A 25,362-nucleotide genomic window follows, 5' to 3' on the forward strand; every position below is an offset into this window, starting at 1 on the left:
GATCTTTGTTCCCCGAAAAGGGATTGAACTGTGGCCCCAGCAGTGAGAGCGTGGAGTCCTAACCATTGGACCGCCAGAGAATTCCTGTGGCTTTCACACTTTTAAAAATTGGTGGAAACTTTTTTCGGTATAAAACTTGCTGTGAGACGTGGATGGAGCTAGATACTGTCACACAGAATGAGTTAAGTTAGAAAGAGAAAAATATCGTAAATAAACGCATATATGTGGAACCTAGAAAAATGGTACAGATGAACCGGTTTGCAGGGCAGAAATAGACACACAGATGTAGAGAACAAACGTATGGACACCCAGGGGCGAAAGTGGTGGGGTGGGATGAATTGGGAGATCGGGATTGACATGTATACACTGATGTGTATAAAATAGATAACTAATAAGAACCTGCTGTATAAAAAATAAATAAAAGGAAATTCAAAAAAAAAAAAAAAAACCACCAAAAACTTGCTGTGTCGCTTCAGGCTGTAAAACAGCTGGAAGGGCAGGGGCTGGGGACCTGAGCCCTCCAGAGAACCTGGGCCTCGGGCAATGAGCTGGGGCTCTGGACGCCCCTTCCCTCCCAGCTCCTGCCCCATCACCACCTGTCTGGGGGGCACAGGAATGTGGAACACAGGACGTCAGGGGTCGGGGAGCCTTGCGGACGGGGAAACGGAGGCCCCGTGAGGACAGCACGGTGATCCTGCCATGTTCTGGGCTGCGGTCTCCTTGCCTCTCTAATGGAAGCTGGGTGGACCCTGTGAGCCCCTGGACCTCAACCTCAGCTTTGTTTGGGGAGGAGAGACGAGAGGGCTCAGGTGAGAGTTCTGCACTCACTCTGAAGCCAGAGAACAAAGCATCAGGACCGAGGCCCCTTTCTGTGGGTCAGTTTCCGCCCAGGAGATGGGCACATGCTAAAGGTCAGCTGGGGGCTGGAGCTCTCAGTCCTGGGGGTGGGGTTCTCACTCCACCTGAGCTCATCTTTGGGCGTTAATGTGAAGCCCCAGCTCCCCCTCCCCTCCCCAGCACCCCCAGGCCCTACCGTGCGCCTGGCCTCAGGCTTACAAGGAGGTCTCGTTCCTAACCCACAAGGAGCTAACCCAGAGTACCAACATGGGCCGATGGTCACCCGTCTCGTGACTTCTCATGGGACTACTGTGGGCCCGGATTACAGATAGGGAAACAGAGCTTTAGTGGGTAGAGAAACTGCTGGCCCCAGGACTTGGGGTTAAGAATCCCTGAGCCGCTTCCTTGGCCTGGCCTCCAAATCCACCATGATCCCTGACACCATCAGCCCCTGAGACCCTGGCCAGCCTCTGCGCTGTCCTCCAGCCCCAGGACTGTACCAGGGCACCAGGGGCCTGCTCAGTTCAGCCCGGGCCGGGCCGGCAGAGGGGGCGGCGGGCATCCAGGCTCCCCTCGGGAACAGGGTTACACAGGAGAGCCTGTCCTGTCGCTCTGGGTGGCTGAGTGCTGACCCAGAGAAGGCCTCGGTCAGGGCCACTGCAGAGGTGGACTCAGAGGCGTCCTGAACGGGCAGGGGCTCCGTCCACGGCCACCCCTGACCACGTTCTCAGAGCCCTGCACCAGATGCCACACTGGCCTTTAGGTTCCAACTGGGAGGCGTGGGGTTCCCCCCATCCCCTGTCTCCTGGGGCTGGGGTGAGAAACCCACAAGCCCAGGGCCCATGGGAGGACCTGCAAAGGCCCCCGACCCCTGGGTTGACCCAAGGGCGGCTGAGGACTGACCATGAAGCCCGCCCCACCCCCGGTCCAGAGAACCTTCTTGTCTCCAAAAGCAGCAAAGTGATAAAAACACATTCGGTAAACGTACCGGTAAATAACAAAAAGCCTGTCCCTGGTCTCTCTGACCCAGAACGTTTGGTCCTCAAGTCTGCAGACCTCAGACACAGTGCGCACTCCCCCGCTCCACCCACCCCCCCACCCCCCGGCTGGATTTGGGTGACTCCTGAGTGGGGTGGGTGGAGAGGAGGTTCATCCTACAGGGCAGGCAGTCGGCCTTCCCATCCCAGCTGCTCACCCTCCGGCCCCTCCCTCTGGCCTCCTGGGGAAGCGGGAGAGGACACAGCCACCTGGAGCCGCCCTAGCACCCTCGACGCAGCCCCGGTGACAGACCCCGGGGAGACCCCCAGCCCTTTAATGGACTCTGCCGTATTCACCCCAATAGGCGGGCACCGAATCCCCCACCGCCCCATCCTCCCCACTCTTGCGCCGCCGCGCAGGCCTGGCCCTTTAAGCCACCTCCCCTGCGCCACATTCACCCCAATAGGCGGGCACATCAATACGGCCGCGTGATCCCTCCCCTTGGCGGACTGCTTTTCCTCGAGTGGAAGCCACTGAAAACGGGTTCATGGTGGCTGCGGCCAAGCCAGCCACCGCCCCTGCCCACTGTTGGCCGAGGATCGGGCAGCCTCCCTCCCTCCTGGTTCAGAAGCCTGGCCCGTCCCTGCTGGGCCACCCCCTCCCTCTGCCTTCCTGGGGATTTGCCTACTCCCGGTCTCCGCCCCTCCTTGGCCTTGGACAAGAGAAAGTGACCCTCAGCTGGTCACAAGGGTCAGCAGCCTGTGGGACAGGGCGGCCCCAAATCCCCTCCTGATGTGCTCATTAAGCCTGTAAAATATCCCTCTCATTGGGATAAGGGCAGCACTGCTCCGTGTGAGACCTGGACACCCCCCTGCAGCCCTTCATCCCAGCCAAGGCCAGAGAGGCCCGGACAGTACAGGCCACCTCCATTCGCCCAGTGAACTCTGCACACGATACTTCTAATCCAGGAATGGCAAGACCCCTGGGAAGGCGGGCAAGCTGGGTCCATCTATCCTAGGACAGAGGGCACGGGCTGGTCAGGTGTCCTGCCTGTCAATGCTGGTGAGGTCCACAGACCCGAGGGAGATGCAGGATGGGGCATCCCAGGCGAAGACAATTCTACAGCTTCACATGAGCATCCACTGTGTGCCAGGACCGGGGGACAGAGCCCTGAGCAGACATCCAGGCAATGAGTGAAGGATGACCCATGTGCCAACAGCGCCCGCCCGCTCGACTGAACAGATACAGGATGGAGATGGTTCCAGAAATGCATGGATCACGGTGCTAAGAAAATGAAACCCAGCACCTTTGAATGGAGGCTTCAGTGAGGAGCAGAGGCCAGTCTGGAGAGAAGAGTGGGTGTGAGGTGGGCTTGGGAGTTCAGCAAAGTACTGGCTCTGAGGTTTTCGACAAAGGCCCTGTGAGTCCCTTGGTGAGGGCCAACCAGGCTCATATCCTGAGTGGTGGGGACGGTCTCTCACTGGCTGGATGACCCAGATAACCTTGGCAATTCTCTGATGGCCCTGCACCTCCCCAGGGGCCTGGCCCGGTGGTTCCGAGGCCCCTCCCAATGGTCCTCGAGCCTCCCTCTCTGAATCCCAAGGGTGTGTGATGCTGGCGCAGGGATTCCCTTCTTGGGTATTGCTGGGGCACTTCCAGGCAGCCCCACATCTCGGTCCTGCAGCATTTCTTAACCTTGACGGCTCATTCCCCAGCTACCTCACTGGACAGAGAACTCTAAGCTAGAGACCTCGTGCCCCAGATACAGTCCCATCCAAGCCTGGCCTTCAATGGGGCAGGTCCTGACCACACAGCGGGTGCCCACTGCCCTCAGCATAGATGCCAATATATGCCAACTTCACACGTACGGGCACACAGGAGCCCTGCCTGGAGCAACTGTGATGCTAAGAGGACACATAATCCAAAATCCAAGTCCTTTGTCCTCAACCACCACTACCATCCCCTGGAGAAGTTTATCTGCTCACACGGCTGGGGAGCTGGTGAAGGTTACCGAGCCACCAAGGCCAGCCATAAACCCACAGAGAGCTCATCCCCCATTATAAGTTCTGTTTCCTCAACCTGCAGGCAGCTGGCAGTTCAGGGGCATCAAGGCTTCAAGCTCCAGATCCGTAATCCCATTGTCTGCTTGCATGCGTGTGGGGCAGGGCCCGGGGTGCCAGGAGGGTCGGCACTGAGTGTGTCTGTCTGGTCTGTCTTGCCAGCTGTGTTTAGAGATGGTGACAAAGCAGATGGGCCAGGCAAAGGCCCTCAAGTCCGGGCCTCGTCCTGGGGAGAGGTTTGCCCCTCGTCATGGGGCAAATCCGGCACGGACAGCAATACTCTGTTCCTTGGTGACAGCCGCGAGCGGCACGCCTGGTAACCGTCCTTCTGCGCCTCCCAAGCCCTGGCCCCCGACCCCTCACAGTGCCTACCTGGGCTTCTACCTCCTGAGAGCCACCAGGCGGTTCCACCCAACCCGTGGACCCCCGGTGGGACCTGCACTTGACACCTCCCTTCAAGTTCAGACGACGGGGATCCTTTTGACGCACACCATGCACCCCTGAACAGCCCCCAGTCCTGGGGTTCAGGTCTCACCCATGTAACCGTGAGCTACACCGCTTCCCAGCTGTGGCTGCACACCTGTCCCCTGAATGAATGGGAAGGGGGCAAGCACGCTTCCATCACCTTGGGTGAGTTCTCGTCCACCTGTGCATTGTGTGTGTGTGTATGCATGCATGCATGCATGCGCGCCCACACTGGCTTAAGCACAGAATCAGCAGAAAGTGCGAGTCCCCCAAACAACGCTGCCAAAAACACACCACAATCTTCAAACCACTGGCCTGTCACGCAGTCTTTCTTCCCACCCCCAAGTGCAGTTTGTCAGATGACTATCACAGCTCAGGGAGCTTCCAGGAAGAAAGATTTCAGGAGAGAAACTGATCCCGGAACTTCTGAGCACAGTAAGGACCATTCTAGGGGAGAGGCTGCAGTCGGCATTCTGGAAAGAGCCGGGAGCAAACCTCTGGAGACTTAGCTGATCCCTGGCCCAACTCAGGCCAGCCTGACCCCCGGGCCCAGGAAGGAGGGGCTTTCATCTGACGTCCAGGAAGCACCGCCCATGGGTCCACATCTGCACAGCAGCCTCCCCAGGACGAGGCCCGGACTCGAGGGCCTTTGCCTGGCCCATCTGCTTTGTCACCATCTCTAAACACAGCTGGCAAGACAGACCAGACAGACACACACAGTGCCTACCCTCCTGGCACCCCGGGCCCTGCCCCACACGCATGCAAGCAGACAATGGGATTGCGGATCTGGAGCTTGAAGCCTGACGCCCCTGAACTGCCAGCTGCCTGCAAAGCCTGTCAAGTTCAAGGAGCGGCAAGGCCTCACACAGCCAAGAAAGTGCGTAAAAGCCACCCGACAAACCACTCGGCCTGCCATTGTTGAGGGGAGGGTTTCTGCTGTCTGGGGCCCCGATCCACCTGGCGCACACATATCCAAGGGCGTACACATCCAACCCAAAGGCTGTGCCCACGGCCCAGGCTGTGACAGCTCGGGCCTGCCCCTGGACCTGGCCTGGGGGAACATCACAGGGGTCGGCCTGTGAAAGGTACCTTGAAGGCTCAGGCAGACGGGCAGACACACATATAAAAGATCTCTGGTGTAGACAGACCCCCAAATGGCAAAAGAGCAGAAATCCAACCAGCTGCTTGAGCTGGGCCTGGCTCAGACCCAGGATGAGCGGGGGCAGAGAAGCCCACCTCCCCATGGTGGGACCTGTCCACACCCCCAGGAGCCATTCAGAATCCCAATTCCAGGGTCTTCCGACAGCACACAGCCCAACTTGGGGGCTCCAAGTGGCAGCGGCTGGCCCCCAGGGCTGCTGACAGCCCCCTACCCCCACGTCCCACCCTCCCTTGGCCCGCAGGAATCCTCAAGTGCACAGTACCCTCAAGTAGACTCATGTCCCCTGAACAATTTCCAAGGCTCCCTGCCTTAGGGGCTCAGTGGCCTAGAGATGGAGGGTCCGGGGGGTGGGTGACAGCAGAGGTCCTCCCCCTCAGCTCACGCAGCCCCTCACTCTGTGGACACAGACCAAGCCCCAAGCTGGAAGGCCAGACGCTAATCCCAGACCCCATCCAGAGCAGCAGGTCCCCTTCCCGCAGACCCTGCCCCTTCAAGATCCCCTGGGGCTGGGCTGAGCTGGGGACACAGACCCGGCTACTCCGCGCAGATGGACCCAGCCACCCTCCCTCCCCTCCCTGCTCCTTCAAGCCCCGAAACTGGGGAGCCCGGTTGCCCGCCGCTTCCCACACTCCGGCCCCACCCGCGCTCCAACCCGCCCGCCCGTGTCTGGGATCGTAGTCGCATCACTCCGGGCTCCCCGAGTGACGGGCCGGGTCGGGGCTCCCCAGCTCCGGCCACTGTTGGGGTCGGCCGGGCTACGCCCCAGTCCCCGGGGTCTGCGGACTCCGGCGCGGGGCTCCCCCAGCCCCCTCAGCAGCCCCCCAGCGGCCCGCTGGACGCTCCCGGCCCTCTGGGCCGCGGCCTCCTCCCCGCCCCCTCCCCGGTCCCTCCCCACCCGCTCCTCATCCCCCGCCGCGCTCCTACCGTGAGAAGCTGGGCCGGGCCGGGCCGGGCCGGGCCGGGCGCGCGGGGGCTCAGCTGGCGGCGCGGCCCGGCTGCAGGAAATGCCAGAAGACTGATCCAACCGCGGGCGCAGAGGGAGGGAGCGGAGGAGGGAGGAGAGGAGGCGGGGAGGAGGGACGGAGGGCGCGGCGGCCGCAAAACCCGGGCGGGATCGGCGAGCGGAGCGGGCGCGCCGGGACCCCGGTCCCTGCCTGGCGCGGCCTTGCCTCGCCGCCCTCTGCCTGGCGCGCTCTGGGGCTCCCGCGCACTGCGGCGCGCCCAGCGCTCGTTCGTCCCTCCGGAAACGGGGTGAGCAAGCGGTGGTGAGTGGGGTCAGCCTCCATGGGTTAGGGGTGCGGGAGGGCACATGATCACAGATTCTTGCAGGCCTCCAGCCCACCCTAGCCAGAGTGGGGGGGGGGACCCCTCTCTTTCCGAGCCCAGGAAACTGTCACCATTTCTCCCCCAGGCGGAATCCACCAGAACACAAGAGGAAATCCAGAAACCTGAGCCCTTTGTCCTTGTCCCACGTGTGGACCCCTGCCTCACACCCATGTTTCTCACTGCACCTCTTTCTGAGGATTATTTTTTTTGGCCAGGAGCCCACCTTCTTGTGGATTTCCTCCTGTGTGTTCCCCTCACCCTTTCTGCCTCCAGGGAACTTTTTAGACCCCTGAAGCCTTCCTGTATAGATGAGACACTCTAATGCCGCTAAACAACCGCGGGTAGGAGCCGAGGAGGTCAGGGGTCTCCCCCAGCGCCCCCACCTGTAGGCAGGTGCCCTGGGACTCGGTCTGCAGAGCATGCGGGGGCTTCCTCCAGCCACTGTTCCCCATGGGCAGACCAGCTGGAGCTGGGCCCACCCACTGCTAGGCATCCCAGACCAGGTAGGGTGCGGGGACTTTTCCAGACGGAATCTGTCAGTTGCTCCCTTCCAAGGGACAGGACTGACCCTCAGCAGAACCCCAGCACCGTATGTTGGGTGGAGAGCACCTTAAGGGCAGCCCTTGAGACTGGTGGTCAGCGGGGTGCAGTTTGACCACCAGGCGGCGCATGGGGCCACCCAGGGAGGCCCCTTCCAGCCCCTCGAGATGGAGCCGGCTCTCAGGGGAGCGGCTGCAGGAAGTCCCACCTTAGCTCTGCCCCAGCCAGCCGAGTGGTGGCCCCGGACCAAACTGCCCGCAGCCTCAGCATCATGCCCACCCCGTTGGGCCAGGTGGTGGTTCCCCCAGGGCATCAAAGCACCCCGGGTTAAGGGGTGGGGTGTGCTGCCTCGGCAGCTCTGGGCTCACCCCCAGGACCGGCCCCACCCCACAGTCACCTTGCAAGGCCTTTGGATGCAGAAGTGCTCGGACAAGACGCTCAGGGCCAGGGTGGGACCCCTCTGCTTCTTCAGGGGAGGGTCTGTGCAGCGCGGGGCCAATGAGACCTGGCTGGATGCTCTTTGAAGCCTCTGCATGGAGCTGGATGCGGCTGCTGGCAGCCTGGCCAATGGCTGGTTGTCAGGGCCAATCCACAGGGAATTTGAGGAAGAAAACAAAGCCTCTGTCCCCTGGGGTGGAGGTTTTAGGGCTAAAGTAGGGAAAGTTTCCAGTCGTTGTTGATGCTGGCTGTTTGACGCGAGCTTGAGTTTATGAAATGACACTGCTGAGGTCAAATGGACACGTGGCCAAGTGCAGGGATGGGACAGAAAAGGCACAGAGATGGGCAGAGCCGGGGGCTGTCGGTGATGGCTCTGGGGACGCACTGGGTGGGCTTCACCGTCTAGGAGCTGCCGGGGCTTGGGCAAGTTCGTGAAGCTCTATGCTTAGGTTTCCTCACCTGTCAAGGGGGGCGGGGCACAAGAGCATCTCACCCTGCAGGCTGCTGTGAGTCCTCGGGATGAGAGGACTGGCTCCCCAAGTGAACCCAGGGGAAGAAGTGGCTGGTACCGTCTCTGAAGTGTAGCTACTGGCTTCTCACTCGGTTCTGAATTTATGATAATTCATACGATCTGTCTGTGAGAGGTAAGATTTTTTTTAAAGTGCCTTTGCAAATACAGAGAACTTTACTCTTTCTCAGGTGGAATACAATTAAAGTTAAGACTGTTTCCATCCAAGTCTGGAGAATGGTGGTTCTCAGCTGGACGAGTTTTGCCTCCCCTCTGGAGGTGACATCATGTGCTATCTGGAGACATCCTTGGATGTCACAGCTGGGGGTCCTACTGGCATCTAGTGGGTGGAGGCCAGGGAGGCCACTAAACACCCATCCACACCCAGCACGGTGGCCCACAGGGGGAAGGATCAGGCCCCAAATGTCAGTAGTGCCGAGGTCGAGAAACCCTGCTCTAGAGTGAGTGCACTTGTCACCATTAGGGTCGCTCCTTACTTCTGGGTGGTCTGTCTGTGGGGATTGCGGGAGACCCACAGCCTCCTGTTGATGGATCCCCCACCCTGTCCCCGATTCCATGACAAGGGGCTCTAGACATATGGACTCAAATCCTCCCCACAGTCCCAGAGGGCAGGTCCTGACAGGCTCCATTTTACAGGCGGGGAAACAGAGGCACAGAGCCGGAAGTAAGTCGTCCCCCAGCAGCCTGCTACAGAGCTGTGCTCCGAGCCTCCGTGCTCTGCCACCCCGTTAATGAAGACCCACAGGCTCAGAGGGGAACCCCTGGGGGGCCCTGCCCCTTCTGCTGCACCGGCTGCCTCACTGGGAAGGGTGGGTAGCCAGAACACGCTGGAACACACACGCCCGTCTCAGAGAGGGCGCCTCCCGGGTGGGCTGTGGGGGCTCGGACCCCTGCAGGGCCAGCGCTGGCTGGGCCGGTCCACTGGGTCCCGAGCCAGGCAGGTGCCAGGTGCTTTCACACCTGCTGAGCCAACGGAAGCAGCAGTGACTATTTCTCCCGTTTCTCAGATGAGGAAACTGAGCCCCAAGTAGTAAGGGGTGCAGCCGGATCCCTGACTCCTAGTTGGGCCCAGGGTGGTTGCAGGGCGGCCCAGGGGTTCAGCCAGGGCAGGTGAGCCTGGGCCTGCGGTCCCCTGCTCATCCTGTGCTGGGCACCATGTCCCCACTTTCCGCGCCTGCGGGATTGCATCCCCTCCTCCGCCTGGTGGCGGGGTCACCATTCCCCGCCCCATGGAGGTTAAGTGACCGGCTCCAGGCCAGGCCGCTGGGGAGTGGCCAAGGCAGGACTAAACGCCTGGAGTTGTAACCTCCCCACGCTTGGGGCTGGGCACATGGGGAAGAGCCGTCCTCCAGCCTTTGGCTTCAGCTCCCACAGGGAGGCATTGCATCCCCAGACCTGTCCCTCTGCCTCTGGCTGGGGAGACGCTGTCTGGTGATGTCTTCCCAGGCTGAGTCACCAAGCCAGGTGTGGGGACTGAGCAGTGGCTGTTTTCTGTTCTTTCTCAGAGGAACCTGTGAAATTCAGCTGGAGAGTTTCCCTTTGGAATTCTGAGTCACGTGGGCACCGGGCTGGGGCTTCCTGAGCAGTCCGGCTGCCTGGATGGCTCCATCTCTCTGTCTCTGTCTCTGTCTCTTTGCTTCTCTGTCTCTCTGTGTCACACACACACCCATGCACGCACACACACACCTGTCCTCCAGAAGGTCACATCCAAACCCCTGATTCAGGCAAACCCCTGATAGTAAATAAAGATAAAGGCATGGAATTTCCCTCTCTCTTGGTCCCAGTACTTGTTCTCCTACCTAGAGGGACAGGAAGGTGTTATTTTCAGGGCAAGTCCTCCAGGGACTTTACAGGAAGCACTGAAGTGGCTGTGGGGAACGCATGGTGCCGGCTGCCATCGGACATGCCACTGTGCCCGCACCCAGACCTCCGCGTGCTCACGGAGGTGAAATCTGGGCCATCAGCCTCTGCTTCTAGCCCTCCTGCGTGGGCCGTGGTGGGCACTGCCGTGAGTGGGGGTGACGTGCCTCGGGTGCCCTGAGGTCCAATGAGGTGGACATTCCCCAGAGAGCAGGTGCAGCTCGCCCCCGTGGTGTGGACAAAGAATGTCGCTTGCCATATCAGCAAACAAAGGGTGTCGCAGCCACCAAGCTGTCAGCCACTGCAGCCGCCCGACTGTGCACCCTGAGGGGACTCAGGATGGAGAAAAGCAGGATGCTGGCCCCAGATAGCTGAGGTGCACATCAGAGGAGCGATTCCAATGAGTCCAGACTCTCACATCTTCCCATACGTAGAAAAGCGCTACATTCATTAACTTGAGATGCCTGGTTTTTCTTTCATTAACAGCAATCTTTTGATGTTCCTGCCACCTGGTTTTTGTTGCAAAAACCCCTGTATTTCCTAGTTCCTCCCTTGCCTCTTCAGAGCCGTTCCTCAGAGCGATCTGAGCGGCTGCCTTCTGGGCTTAAGTCCTCAGCAAGTTGGCCAAATAAAACACAATTCTCTACTTTAAGGTTGTGCATTTTTTTTCAGTTGACACCGGCCCCTCTTCACCCAACCCCCTTCTTTGGCTCATTGACACAGTCCTCTACTTCTGTGTGTCCCTGTCTCGAATTTTCCTTTCCTTTCTCTTAAAAGGATACAGTCACTGGATTTAGGGCCCACCAGGATAATCCAGGATTTCGTATGGAAGTCCTTAACTTAATTGCATCTGCAAAGACCGTATGTCCAAATAAGGTCACACGCACAGGTACTGGGTTTGGCCACTGATGTATCTTTGGGGGACACGACTCGCCCACTGCAACAGGGCCGCTCGGGCATCCTGCACCTGCTTTCCCTCTGAAGACCTGCGGTCTGCTTTGCTGAGCCACACCAAAGTTTGTTGAACTTCTTCCCTGTTCTAAGTGCTTTTGTTCCGGGTCTTCATTAGAGGACACAGCCTCGGGGTCCTGAAAGCTGTGGACTAGAGCTGATCCAGGCTATGCCCCTTCCTGTCTCTGAGCCCCAAGCCAGAAGCCTGTCCTCTGCCCTTGGTTACAGAGGATGGAAGGGCGGTGAGGGCTTTCCCCCAGCGCCGAAGCCCTGAGCCTTGGCTGGGGGCTGCCTTCCCAGCCAGCCTGGAACATCCCGAAGCGCAGGGTTTTGGCAAACCCACACTGGGGCTGAGGGCTGGCTTTCTCCAGCCTAACTTTGGGAGGACCCTGAGGACTCTGGCACATTCTCCCTCCCGGTATCTGGGGGAGGGCCTGGGGCTGCTGCCTGATGCCACGGAAACAAAGGAAAAGGAAAAGATTCCACGGCCAGATCTGCTTTTGGGAAACTGCATGTGGAGTGGCCACGCTGCCCTTTTTTCTCAAGACGTGGAAACTCGTCCTGGAGGGATGCTCTGCAGATTCACAGGGCTGGGTCTGCGGTGGTCTCAGACCCTGCTCCCACTCACCGGCCACCACCAACCGGTCCCTCTTTTGTGGGCTGGGTTTGGTTAGCAGGCAGAACTCTGAGAAGCCCAGCAATATTATGCAACGGTGACCAAGAGCTCGAGGTGGGAAGGTCATCACCCAGGTCACATGGCAAGTCTGCACTGGAGCGTGCATGGGCTCCGGGGCGCTTCTGTTGCCCTGCAGAACACCGGGACACCTGAAGCTGAGAACGCCTCCACTTGATTTGGAGGGTCTTAGAGCAGCACTTCTCAAAGTGGGAGTTTAAAACCCTGTTAGGATCCAAGACGTGAAAGCTCCTGTTACCAAAATACTAGGATGCTATTTTCCTTTTCTACCTTTATTTTTTCACAACTTAACAGTGGAGCTTTCTGGAGACTACATATGTGTGATATGGCAATAGATGGAATACAGAAGCAGATGTGAGAATCCAACTGGCTTCTGTGAAGCCAGACGTTAAAAAGACTCAAAAAATGTAAAACAACGCTACTCTGTTCACTAAATATTTTTACTTTGGAATAGAGAGTTGGTTTTCGTAAATAATGTGTTATTTGTGTTAACAACCTAATGGGCTTCTCATTGTTCTTTTTAAAGGAATAAGTAAATAAATATTTTTTAAAACTTGGAGTAAATATTGATAGACTAAGCAACAGAAACAAATAATCTCTGTGGTCCCCAATAATTTTTGTTTTTAATGGAAAGGATCCTGAGATGAAAAGTTTTGGAAACCACTGATGTAGAGGATGCCAGAAGGTGGAGTAAAAAGATTCCAGAGAAAGCTGGAACAGGAGTGGAGTCCGAGCAGGGTGTGAATCTAGGCTTTGCCATCCTCACCTATTCGTCTGCTACTGTCACACCTTTATCACCACGGCCACCATCACCACCACCTCCGCTGTGACCACCACCATCACCATTATCACCAATCATCACGATCACATCTACCCTTGGCTGAGCATCTGCTGTGTGTCAGACCCTGTAGTAAGTGATCTATGGTCATTATCTGCACTTGCCAGAGACCTCTGTGAAGTCAGTGTCATTATCCATATTTACAAGTGAGGAAACTGAGGTTTATACCAGTTAAACAAAATCACCTGATGGAGCGGGCTCCGAACTCCAATCTATTTGGCTCCAAGGACACCCTGGGAAGTCGCTCAAGCTTGCTTAGCCCCCATTTGTTAGTTGCTAGTTGGGAATATTTGTAACGATACTAGTTACGATTACTGACCACCCACTAAGCCCCAGGCACAGGGATAGGTGCCTGTCCACACTATCTTAATCCTCTCAATCATGTAGAGCAAGCGTTGAAATAAAGCCCACCTTGGTGCAGGTGAGTTGCACATGAAAACATTGCCCCAGTGCCTGCAAGAGGGCAACCAGATGAATGCTTGCCCCCATCAGCATGGCCCCCTTCCTCCGTGTGGGACCGAGGCTGCTGGGACTGAGACTTCGGGGTGGGGGTGGGGATGAGCCAGGCCTGTGCAGGAGATGGCAGAGATGGGCATGGCCTCTACCACCGCTCACCTCTGTCTCTTGGACTTGGGATGCTCCCAGTGGGCCCCTCCATCCTTCCTCTCCCTCACTGAATATTGATGGCACATCTCTTAAGTGCTAAATAGTGTTCCAGGCACAGGGGAGTCCACTGTGAATGGGAAAGCAAGGCACCTGCCTGCATGTTGCTCACAAAGATGGAAAACAAGTGCATGAAGGCAGACCCTAGCAAGGCAGCCCCTGCTCTTACCCACGCTCTGAAGGACACGTAGTCATGTAAGGGGCTGGTCGGAGGCATGGGATGTTGGGGGCTCTCTGGAGAGGGTGGCTAGGGAGGACTTTCTGAGAACAGGACCTTTGAGCAGGAGACCTGTGTAGAGTGAAGGACTGAACCCTGGCACCTCGGGGCTGAGCATCTTCCAGACAGAGGAATAGCAGGTGCCCAGACAAGAGCTTGGTGTGTTCACGTAATGGCCAGAGGTCAGTGTACCAGGGGGTAGATTGATGGAGAAGGGGTACCAGGTGAGGCCATGGAGACTGGCGGGGCCCCTCATGCATGGCTTTCTGTGCCATGTGTGGAGTTTTATTTTAGTCTGATTGTGATGGAAGCGACATTGCAGGGGGGTTCTGAGAAGGGAATGTTATGATCTGATTTTAAAAAGATATGTCTCTGGATATAGAGGTTCAAGAATGGAGGCAGGGTATCTTTTAGAAAGATTTTGAGTCGTCCAGTCTTACTTTAGGATGGTAGAAGGGGTGGTTGGGAGAGGTGGGTAGATTCAGGTATATTTTGAAAGTAAGAAAAACAGATATCCACCCAAGCCTATGGCCTTAGGGATGGGGAGGGAAGGTGTCTTAGCCAGCTCAAGGTGCTATAACAGTATACCACAGAGGAGGTGGCTTCTAAACAAATGTACTTATTATAGTCTGGAGGCTGGAAGAATGAGATCAGGGTACCAGCATGGTCAGGGTCAAGTGAGGGCTCTCTTCCTGGGTTGCAGACTGCCACCTTCTCCTTGTTTCCTCACACAGCCGAGAGAGAGAGCTCTCTGAGGTCATTTTTATAAGGACGATAATCTCACTCATATGGGCTCCAGCCTCATGACCTCTTTTCCTCCTAAAACCATCACATGGGGGGTAAGATTTCAACATAGGAACTTGGGAGGACATAAACATTTAGTTCACAGCAGAGATTTCCAGTCAAAGGCAGTTAAGTCAGCAGGGGCTGGGATAGGAGTCGGGGTTCTCACTGGCTCTGCCCCCAGCTAGATGTCTTTGATCTTTTGGTGCCTCAGTCCCCCCCACCCCCACCTTGTCCTTAGATGATAATGTACCTCCCAGCTCTCAAGGGAGTACTGAGACTCCAGAGAGATAGCCGATGGGAAGCACATTCTCCTTTTTGAACCACATCATCTTCTGCAATGAGGTCAGACAATCCATGTGACCTTGGGGGTCAGACATGAGCTCTTTGAGGTCAGGGTTGACCTCCTCCCCAGCGGGTCTCCCCACGCCTTGCTCAAGTTAGGTGCTTCACAGGTGAGTGAAACTATGAACTCTCATGCATATAGATGCAACAATCCTCAACAAACTATTAGCAAATCCAATCCAGCAACATATAAAAAGGAAAACATAGCACCGCCAACTGGAGCTCATCACAGGAATGAAAGGCTGCTTCAGCTTTTGAAAATCAATCAGTGTACTTTGCCACAGCAACAGACCAAAGAAGCAAGACCAAATGATCATCTCAGTGGATGCAGGAAAAGCATTTGACAAAATTCAACATCCATTCATGATAAAAACTCTAAGAAAATTAGTATTAGAGACTTCCTCAACTTGATAAAGGGCATCTGTGAAAAACCCACAGCTACCATCATACTTAATGGTGACAGACTTGATGCTTCCCCCCTCAGATTGGGAACAAAGTAAAGATCTCCACTCTATCCACTCCTATTCAACAGCATACTGAAGTCCTAGCCAGTGCAATAAGACAATAAAAGGAAATACAAGGTATACAGGTTGGGAAGGAAGAAATAAAAGTGTTTGTGTTCACAAATGACACATTTGTCTGTGTAGGAAATTCTAAAGGACAGATAAAAAACCTGCAAGTGAGTCGTACAAGATGTCAGGATACAAGGTCAATACACAAAGATGAACTGTATTTCTATGTATTAGCAATGAATACTTGGAAGTAAAATAAAATAAATAATTAATCAGTACTATAGTACCATTAAAATAACACTAAAATACATGAAATACTTAAATTTAATGTAATAAAGTATGCAAAAAGTCTGCTGAAAGCACAAAACACTGATGAGAGAAATAAAATAAGACCTAAATAAATGGATAGACATACTATGTAACCAAAAGTGGGGTCTGGCTGCTCGCCACTCAAAAGCCAATAAAGAGGCAAGATTGGTGGAAAGGAAAGTTTGCTTTATTTTAGAGGCTGGCAACCAGGGGGCAGGGGAGGCAAGGGTGGACTCCTGTCCAAAGGCCAACTCCCCCTGCAGACAATCAGTGGGCAAGAGCTTTTATAGGCAGAGGGAGGGGGCTATATGCAGAAACAGCATGGTCAGCTCTGACAGTCATCCTGAAACTAATCTTGAGGTGGTCTGACCAGCGTCATCTTGATTGTTTTAAGTACAGTTAGTCTTCAGTTCCAGGGTCAGTTAGTTCCCATTTCCTTGAGGCCAAATCTCGGAATTGTGGCAGCTTATGTCATGGCTACAGCTTGGTCATCATGCAGTTAACTTCTTCCACCTTGTGGGCATTTCAGATCTACAAGTCAGCTCACAGGATACAGGCTCAGAATATTATCTCTAGCCCCTGAGGAGGAACTAAAGGTCCATGACTTTGCTTAATGACTAAATTATTATTATTTGGTCTCCTTTGACTGTTTTCCTTTGTTTCTTCATTTTCTCACCTCTCTGATTAAACTTATTCTTTGGCTGAAGTTTTTCCATAGACAAGAGACAGGCTGAGGACATGGGGTGCGGGGCGGGCAAGGACCATAGGGTCCTGCTCCGTTTCATGTTCACGAGTTTGAACACTCAGTATTGTTAAGATGTTTGTTTGCCCCAAACGGATCAATAGATTCAATGCAATCTCAATCAAAATCCCAGCAGGATTTTTTGGTGTAGAAATTGACAAGCTGATTCCAAAATTTACATGGAAAGGCAAAGTAACTAGAATAACCAAAACAAGTTTGAAAAAGAATAAAATTGGAGGATTCATACTACTTGATTTCAAGTAAAGAAAGGCAACCTGTACATTAAAGGGACGTGTGTGTGAATGGGCTTGGTGCGCACAGAGGTGGGCGGTGGCTGAGTGTGTGCAGGGTTAGACCTGGCCCTGTCAAGAGACGCTTCTGTTCCTGGTGTGCCTGGGGTCTCGTTGCCAGGGTGGGGCTGGGAATCCAAGCCCTCGAAGATATGGCTCCCAGGACTTGGGGGTGGGGCCCAGAGCTGTTGGTTAGCAGCCGAGGCTGGTGCGACCTGTTGTCGGGCCAGCTCAGGACAAGGGTGCCTGCCGATGCCAGCAGGCCTGGGGGGCTGCCAGTGGCCTCTAGAGGGCAGGGTGGGAGCTGGATGAGCACGGATGCTGGGTGTCTTCAGGGTCCCTGGAAATTGGAGAGAGGGTGCCTGGCAGGGAAATGACCATGGCCTTGTGCTGGGCTGGGAGGGGAGCTGCCCCTGTCACCACAGGCCCGAGGGACCCCCTGTCTGACCCTCTCCAGAGGACTCTGGCCCTGTGTGTGCATGGGGCTGTCCTCCCAGAGGCTCCTGGCTCGGGCTCTGGCTCCGTTCCCAGGGGCAGGTGTAAGCAGCCAAGGCCGGGTGGCCAGGCCCTGCCCAGGCCCTGCCCAGGCATTGTTCTCTGGAGCTGCGGTGCCAGGGGTGAGGGTAGGGGGGTTCCTGGGACAGGCCAACTCCGTCAACACCTCCTGTTGCTGGCCAGGAGGAGAGGGTGTGTGGTGGCCTGGGGGGGGGGGTCACAGGAGGAAAGGGGGGCTCCTCACCAATTCATTTGCTGAAGAGAAAGGTGGGGCCTTCGAGGACAGTGTTTACTCGGGTAGGGGGCGGGCAGGGCCTGGGTCTCCTGACCTGGCTGCCCGAGGGGCTGGGCTGGGCCTGCAGCTGCTGTCTTGGCCTTGATGGCCTCGGGGTGTGAGGGGGGCTGGGGAGGAGGCCCTGCCCTGACACCACCGCCCCCATCACACCCTCTCCTTTCCACTCCCTAACATGTTTCCAGCAGTCCACTCCCATCCAGCACTGTGGCTCTGCTTTCCCACAATGGTCTTGGTTTCTCTTTGTGGCCCTATTTTGTGGGAACAATCTCAGCCCATTCAGATTTGGGGTTTTTACATTTCTGCTTTGGGCCTCTTGCCACTTAAAAACATCTAGGATGGCACCGTTCAACCGAATTTTCTGAAATGAGGGAAATGTTGATACGTTATGTGACCCAGGTGGTAGCCACTGGCTGTATGGGCTGCCGGGTGCTTAGAGTGGCTTGTGCCTCTGAATATCTGAATTTTACCTCATGAAGGTGTCAGTTTACACAGCCCTGTGTGGTCAGTGGCTGCTCTGATGGATAGTGCAGGTCTGGACTCTGAACAGCACTTTATCTGCTTTTCCATGGTGACCTGTCTGCCTTCAGACTCTGTGCCTGGTTAGCAGGTGGAAGGGGTCCCGGGCAGAAAGGAATTACCCACTAAGATGTGAATGCTACCTAAAGCAGTCTACAGATTCAACACAATGCTATCAAAATGCTTTTTTCAGAAATAGAGAAATCCATCCAAAAATTCATATGAAATCTCAAGGGACCCAGAATAGCCAAAGCAATGTTGAAAAGGAACAAAATGGAGGTCTCACACTTCTTGATTTCAAAACTCACTACTGAGCTACAGTCATCAAAATACTGTGGTACTGACAGACACATAGACCAACATACTAGAATAGAGAGCCCAGAAATAAACCCTCACGTTTATGGTCCAAAAACTTTCACCAAGTGTGCCAAGACTGTTCAAGGGGGAAAGGACAGTCTTTTCCATAGAAAACAAACTTATGATTACCAAAAGGGAAAGAGGGTGGGGAAGGGATAAATTAGGGGTTTGGGATTAGCAGATAAAAACTACTATGTATAAAACAGATAAGCAACAAGTTCCTACTGTAGAGCACAGGGAACTATATTCAATTTCCTATAATAAACCATAATGGAAAAGAATATGAAAAGGAATATATATATGTATGTGTGTATAACTGAATCACTTTGCTGTACACCTAAAACTAATACAATATTGTAAGTCAACTAGACTTCAATAAAAATTTTTAAAAGAAATAAATAAAAGGCAAAACGGCAGTCTTTTCAACAAAGGGTGCTGGAAAACTGGATCTCCACATGTGAAAGAGTGAAGTTGGACCCTTACCTCACACCATATACAGAATTAACACAAAATGGATTAAAGACGTAAGTGTAGGGCTTCCCTGGTGGCGCAGTGGTTCAGAGTCCGCCTGCCGATGCAGGGGACACGGGTTCGTGCCCCGATCCCGGAAGATCCCACATGCTGCGGAGCGGCTGGGCCCGCGAGCCACGGCCGCTGAGCCTGTGTGTCCGGAGCCTGTGCTCCACAACGGGAGAGGCCACAACAGTGAGAGGCCCGCGTACCACCAAAAAAAAAAGACTTAAGTGTAAAAGCTAAAGCTATAATACTCTTGGAGGAAAACAGGAGAAAAACTTCATGACATTGGATTTGGCAATGATTTCTTGGATATGACATCAAAGGCAGAGGCATGAAAGGAAAAACTAAACTGGACTTCAACAAACTAAAAACTTTTGTGCATCAAAGGACACTGCCAACAGAGTGAAAAGGCAACCCATGGAATGGGAGAAAATATTTGCAAATTAGATAAGGAATTAATACCCAGAATAGATTAAAAAAGCAAAAAAAAAAAAAAAAAAAAAAACCTCTTACAACTCTGCAGGAAAAACCTGATTGAAAAATGGGCAAAGGGGACTTCCCTGGTGGCTCAGTGGTTAAGAATCCTCCTGCCAATGCAGGGGACACAGGTTCGATCCCTGGTCTGGGAAGATCCCACATGCTGCGGAGCAACTAAGCCCGTGCACCACAACTACTGAGCCTGCGCTCTACAGCCTGCGAGCCACAACTACTGAGCCCTCATGCCACAACTACTGAAGCCTGTGCGCCTAGAGCCCATGCTCTGCAACAAGAGAAGCCACTGCAATGAGAAGCCCACGCAACTCAACAAAGAGTAGCCTCTGCTCGCTGCAACTAGAGAAAGCCTGTGCACAGCAACGAAGACCCAACACAGCCAAATAGTAAATAAATAAAATAAATACATTTATTTTTAAAAAGTGGGCAAAGGATTTGAATAGATATTGCTCCAAAAAAGATATACAAATGGCGAATGAGCACATGAAAAGATGCTCAACACCACTAGTCATCAGGGAAATGCAAATCGAGACCATACATGACGCGTGGAATGCGTGATGCGTTTAACATCGTGGCCACGTCTTCACGCACTCACGTGTTCATTCGTTCCTTTGTTCATGAGCTCTTTGTTCTATACACACTTAGGAGCGAGACACAGCTGCGTCCTCAAGGTGCTCTTAGGCTGGGGGAGGTGGGGAAGAAAAGATGTCACAAATGCCCACCCTGATGGCTGATTTTATGTGTCAGCTTGACTGGGCTAAGGACTGCTCAGATAGCTCGATGCAGCGGTTCCCAACCATTTTGGCACCAGGGACCTGTTTCGTGGAAGACAGTTTTTCCACGGTGGGTGGGAGGCGCGGGGGAGGGACGGTTCAGGTGGTGACGCGAGCGGTGGGGAGATACAAATGAAGCTTTGCTCGCTCACCTCCTGCTGTGTGGCCCAGTTCCTAGCAGGCCACGGACTGCTACCACGGGGTTGGGGACCCCTGGCTGGAAGAATGTATGTACGTATGTGATGTAAGACGTGACTTCTAGGTGTGTCTGGGAGGTGTTTCTGGAAGAGATTAGTATTTGATTCTGTACCCTGAGGGAAGATCACCCTGACCGATGTGGGAGGGCATCATTCAATCCATCGGAGCCGAATGAACCAAAAAGGCGGAGGACGGGCGGAGTCACCCTATTCTAGAGCTGGGATGTCCATCTTCTGCCCTCGGACACTGGACCTCCTGGTTTGCGGGCTTTCAGGCTCGGGCTGAATTACATCACTGCAGTGGGTGATGCAAGACCTGGCCTCCCTAACCGCGTGAGCAGATTCCTACACTCCGTGTCCTCTTATGTGGACCTACACACATCCCACTGCTTCTGTTTCTCTGGAGAACCCGCAACACAGTGAGCGTGCAGGTGAGCCTGGAGGGGGACCATCAGGGCCTTCCTGCGGGGTGAGGGGGAAAAGCTCCCTGGGAGGCAGTCACCCGGAGCCATGTGCCTCCGGGTGTGGATCACAGGTCTGGGTAGGGGTGGCGGGTCTAGCAGGGTGGTCCTCGGCAAGGTCCTTTGAGGGCACACGGAGGAGACTGGGAACCTGGCTGGGCCCCGTCGCCGCCTCCCTGCAGCTGTGTCTGATGATGACACCCTGTGCGTCTGCTGTGGCATCCTTTGCTGTCGTCCTGCCTGGTCAATCGCTTTTAGCTCCGGGGGTAAGCGGTTCTGCCTGGTCACTGGGCAAGGACTGCTGGCCCAGGCAGTGCCACGCATCTTGGTGGCAGTGCAGTGGGCTTCAAAATTCAGTTAAAGTGCTAGCTACCTCTGGCCCAGGCGAGCATGATGGCACAGCCTGAAATCCCCAGTTAGATCAGCTGCTGGCGGCGCCATGACCCCAGCATCCATGCCTAGCTGCCCGGGGTCTCTCTCTTGAATCCCCTTCCCCACAGAGGAGTGGGTGACAGCTGCCTTGGGCTGCTGGGTCATCCTTGGCAACCGCTGCTGCCAAGAGGTGATGAGTGGTCAAGTCTACGGGAGTGACACTGCCTGGGAGACAGGAAGGACAGGCCACTTACAGACAGCATCCTGTGCGGTGCAATGCAATTTTTGGAGTAGATGGCAATTTTATAACATAATGGGCAAATCATACAGAAAAATTAGCTCGTCTGCTACGTTAGTGTCTGAAGACTGTGGATGTGCTCATAAAAGAATAAAGAGAGGGCTGGGCTGGGCCAGGTGGGCCAATTTAGGGTCTGCTCCCTTGCTTTAACCATAAGAACTCCAGTTTTATTCACTGTAAGTAATGGAAATTTTCCGTACCTTGGGAAAGTGTGTTGAGGCCCTAGGCTCTATTACAAGCATCTGTGATCAGCGGTGGGGGCAGTATTGGGGGTCTTTGCATACCCACCTTGGTAAATATTTGCACATGGGCAGAGGTCTGGTGGGGCAGCTGTGTCCACCCACCTGTCTGGCTTCCTCAGAAGGGCTGATGCCCGTTGGTTACCAGACATACTCCCACGTGGGGATGCAGAGATGCGGCCTCGGTTATAAGGATCTGGGGGCCGACCAGCACAGAGCCACCGAATGCAGATTCCAGGGTCCCTGGGGAGACCCACTGGTTTCTGGAAGGGACCAGGGTGTCAGTATCCTATGCTTAGTCAACCTAAGATCCAGGGCTCCAGAAGGCAGCTGACCAGAAAGGGAAGGTTCTGGAAGGAAGCGCCGTGCAGGGCTCTGAGAGAGGAAGGCAATGGGCAGAGCTGTTTGGGAACCTGCCGCTCCTAGAATGAAGCCAAGGGGTGTGAGCGTGGAGCTTAAACGCCAGGGCCGGCTTGCACGTGAGCCAAGAGCACTCAGGGAACATGAATTATACAACTGGAAGGGCACGCCCCGCAGCCCTGCTGGCACATGGTGCCCCCCTCCACAGGGCCACACAATTTCCAGCCTGCACCGCTTCTACTAGTAAGCCCACTCCTCCTTCAGCCCACTTGGCTCCAGCCTCGCCTCCTCCTGGAAGCCCTCCTGGACATCCCCCAGCTCAGTCACCTCCCCCGAGCCTCCTGGAGCTGAGCGGATGTGGCCGTGAGCCCCAGGGAGGCAGCTGCCTGTCTGTCTGGGTCTGTCTGTCAGGGTCCGAAGGGCTCAGTGTCCAGCAGGCATGGGGAAGAGCAGAGGGGACCCCAGTGTCCTTGGGAGTTTTTACCCTCCTGCTCTGGTTGGGGAGGTTTTGTTCCATTTGTCCACGCCTGTTGTGTAAATATGAATCTGCCCTCCATGGGTGGGCAGGCACCAGCATCCACATGCACAGGGATCACGTGGGGCGGGGAGGGGGACCTCTGCACGTCTTAGCTGTGCAGCATCGCCCCAGCACCTGCCTCCCCACTGGGTCTCCCCTCCTCCCTCAGGGACCTGGCTCAGTCCGTAGCTTGGCAACCAGCAGGGTCTTTGGATCTTGAGCAAGGGGGCGAGAGGAGGTGGGATGTGGCAGGGTGGTGGCCTGTGTGGGGACTGACCGGCTCTTCCCTAGAGCCCCCCAACCCCCATGGTTGCTTTTGCCCCCTCCTCCTTATTTTCAGCCTGTTTTCCAAGTCAGGTCATCGGCCTCCTGTGCTCTGGGAGCCCCTGCCTCCTTCCATAAAGCCCCTCCCCTCAACAGCCTCAGCCCCTTCTACAGGCGCGGCCCAGACCAGCCCCCCCAGCCCCTCCCCGAGCTGCAGAGGGAGAGGGCCTCCCTCCCATCCCTGGGGATTCCTGTTTAATTGGGGCAGGTAGGGTCCAGGCCTCAGGAGTTTTACAAGCGCCCCAGGTGAGGCCAAGGCACAATGGGGTGGAGAAATTGCGAGGATGAATTAGGTCCCTTGGGGCAGCCCCCAACCCCCAGACGTGGCGGGCAGGACCCCAGTGACTCAACTCACATGGTGGGCTCCTCTGCTGAGCCGGGGCCGCAGCCCAGGGGACCGAGCACTGGACACTCAGGTTCTGGGCTGAGAAGTCTCCCCGACCCCCAGAGGGTCGGGTCCCGGAATGGAAGGAGCAGGGGAGGGGGGGTGGCCCAGTTGCTCTTCTGCCACAGAAGCAGGAAGTCCAGTGGGTGAGGGCACGTGGCCCCTGTCCCTAACACACATGACAATGCCTGCCTCTCTACCAGATAAACAGGTCACATGGAGCAAAGCACTTGAGTAGTGACCTCTCCCGCCCCTGGAGGCCACTGGAATTTCAGCTCCAGACCCGAGGCGGGGAGGGAATCATGGAGGAGTCAGGGGACCCATCGGGGGTCTGTTGCCGCAGAAAGTCACTGCCCTGGAATCTCCGGGGGCCACACGGCCCCAGTGCCGTGTGGACAAGGGGGCATGGCCGGGGCCCCCCAACCAGGCAACTGGAAGGGAGGCCCCCAGTCCTGCGGCCAGCTCCACCCTTTCCCACCCGCCCATGTGGTGTCTCCAGCACTTTCCGACCAGGGTAGAGCTGTAGGGACCCTCGGTGAGATCCTTTCTGACAAACAGGAGGCTGAAGGAAAGGTGGGCAGAGGTCTTCTTGGAACTGTTAGCCCTGCCCACCCCCCACCGGAGGTTAGGCCTCTGCATTTCTGGTGAGCGGGAGGGGCTGCAGGAAGGGGGCCCTCCCGCAGGCCACCTGCACCCCAGCCCCGGTGCAGGGCCTTGGGGGATGGAGGTGGCCTCCTTTGAGGGCATGTGTGTCTGTGAGGACCAGGGTGGCCCAGGCCCCTTGGAGACAGGAGTGTAGGGGATGCTTAGGGCAGCACCAGGGGTCCAGCTCGGCGACCATGCCAGGTACTCGTCGTCCCACGGTGGGCAGCGTTGAGGGTGGACTTTCCTCTTTCTGCTGGGCCAGCCAGCTGGGCTTTTGCTGCTTTCCGGGGCTCTCTTGCAGGGTGTACCCTTTACCTAGAGAGCCCCCTCTGAAATCCAGGATGGGGTTCCCTGTTTATGCTTAAGGGCCTCTGGAGAGCCACTGCTCTGATTCCTATTCTGCTGTAAACTGGTCCTAACAGCACGTCCTCCTAATTCATGCTAGGGTGTGAGTGATTGCTAGTGGCTTATCTCAAATCTTTCATTAAGAAGCTTTGCATTCTTACTGGGGAACAAAAGCTGAATCATTTTGATCCAAAAGGAATGTATGATCACCATCTCCTCCCACAAAGAATAGCTGTGGAGAGAGGGGGTGGAGAAATGCAGGAATGATTCATCAGAGCCTCCGCCTGAGCCTTCAGTCTAGCAGACAAAGCAGCAGCGTGTTCAGGCTTTCGGAGTCTCAGTCTCCCCCATCTGTAGAGATTTTCATCACACCTTCTTGTCCAGGTCTTTAGGAGGGGGAAGTGAGGGAATGCCGGGGACCGGCGGGCTCCTGTGCCTGGCGTGCAGGAGGTACTCCACTGACATTCCGTTAATCCTAGCGGTCAGGACTGGGGAGAGTCCCAGTGCTGGCCCTTCACGGCGATCCTCATTAACTCACTAACTCACAGAGGTGCCCCAGCTCCCGTCCATGGGCGGTCACATCATGGACATGGTAGCCTCTGGCTCCAGCGGGACAGCTCGGGTCTCAGCTCGCCCCACACCTGTCCTCCCATCCTTCCGTCTGTCCACCTCTCCCTGTGCTGGCACCCAAAACGTGGAGATGAGACAAAACCCTTGCTCCATGGTGACCCCTGCTGGGAAGAAAGGAAGATGCTCCGGGGAGAGACCGGGAAGCAGGAAAAACTCGTGGCATATCCCCTGGGCCAAGAACAAGGAAGGCTGGGCCTGCCTGGGTGTCCAGGGCTACGGTGGCCTGAGCCTGGACCACCCAGAGACTTCTCAAAGGGCTCGAGTCTTTCGGTTTTGTTACAACTGGCCGGAAGTCTCCCTGTGGGTGTATGGGTCTGGCAGAGGGGAGCCCCACTGAAAGACCAGGAGGCAAATAACACCTGCCGGCTCAGCTCACCTGCAGGAAGCAGCCAGTCTGGGAACCAGGTGGAGATCAGGTGATCCCTCTACAAACCACCAAACCACAGAGATCGCCAGCAGACCACCGGGAGCTGGGGGAGGGGCCTGGACCAGAGGACCCAACCCTGCAGATGCCTTGATCTTGGACTTCCAGCCCTCAGACAGCAAGAGGATAGGTGTCTATCGTTTAAGCTTCCATCTGTGGTGCTCAGCTGCGGTAGCCCCTGG

At 55.6% G+C, this 25,362-nt stretch overlaps 1 protein-coding gene across 2 annotated transcripts in view; it reads right to left on the reverse strand.

Moving 5' to 3' along the window:
* The window catches only part of OSBPL5 (oxysterol binding protein like 5), a 68,250-nt gene extending 61,751 nt beyond the window's left edge, over positions 1 to 6,499 (reverse strand). For both annotated transcript variants that reach the window (XM_060105643.1, XM_060105642.1), the window contains exon 1: positions 6,427 to 6,499. The gene's annotated coding sequence lies outside the window, so the exon portion shown is untranslated. The remainder of the gene's footprint in view (positions 1 to 6,426) is intronic.
* Between the last annotated feature and the right edge of the window lie 18,863 nt (positions 6,500 to 25,362).

The sequence above is a fragment of the Mesoplodon densirostris genome, chromosome 7 (genome assembly GCF_025265405.1).
Source record: "Mesoplodon densirostris isolate mMesDen1 chromosome 7, mMesDen1 primary haplotype, whole genome shotgun sequence".
NCBI classification, from domain to species: Eukaryota; Metazoa; Chordata; class Mammalia; order Artiodactyla; family Ziphiidae; genus Mesoplodon; species Mesoplodon densirostris.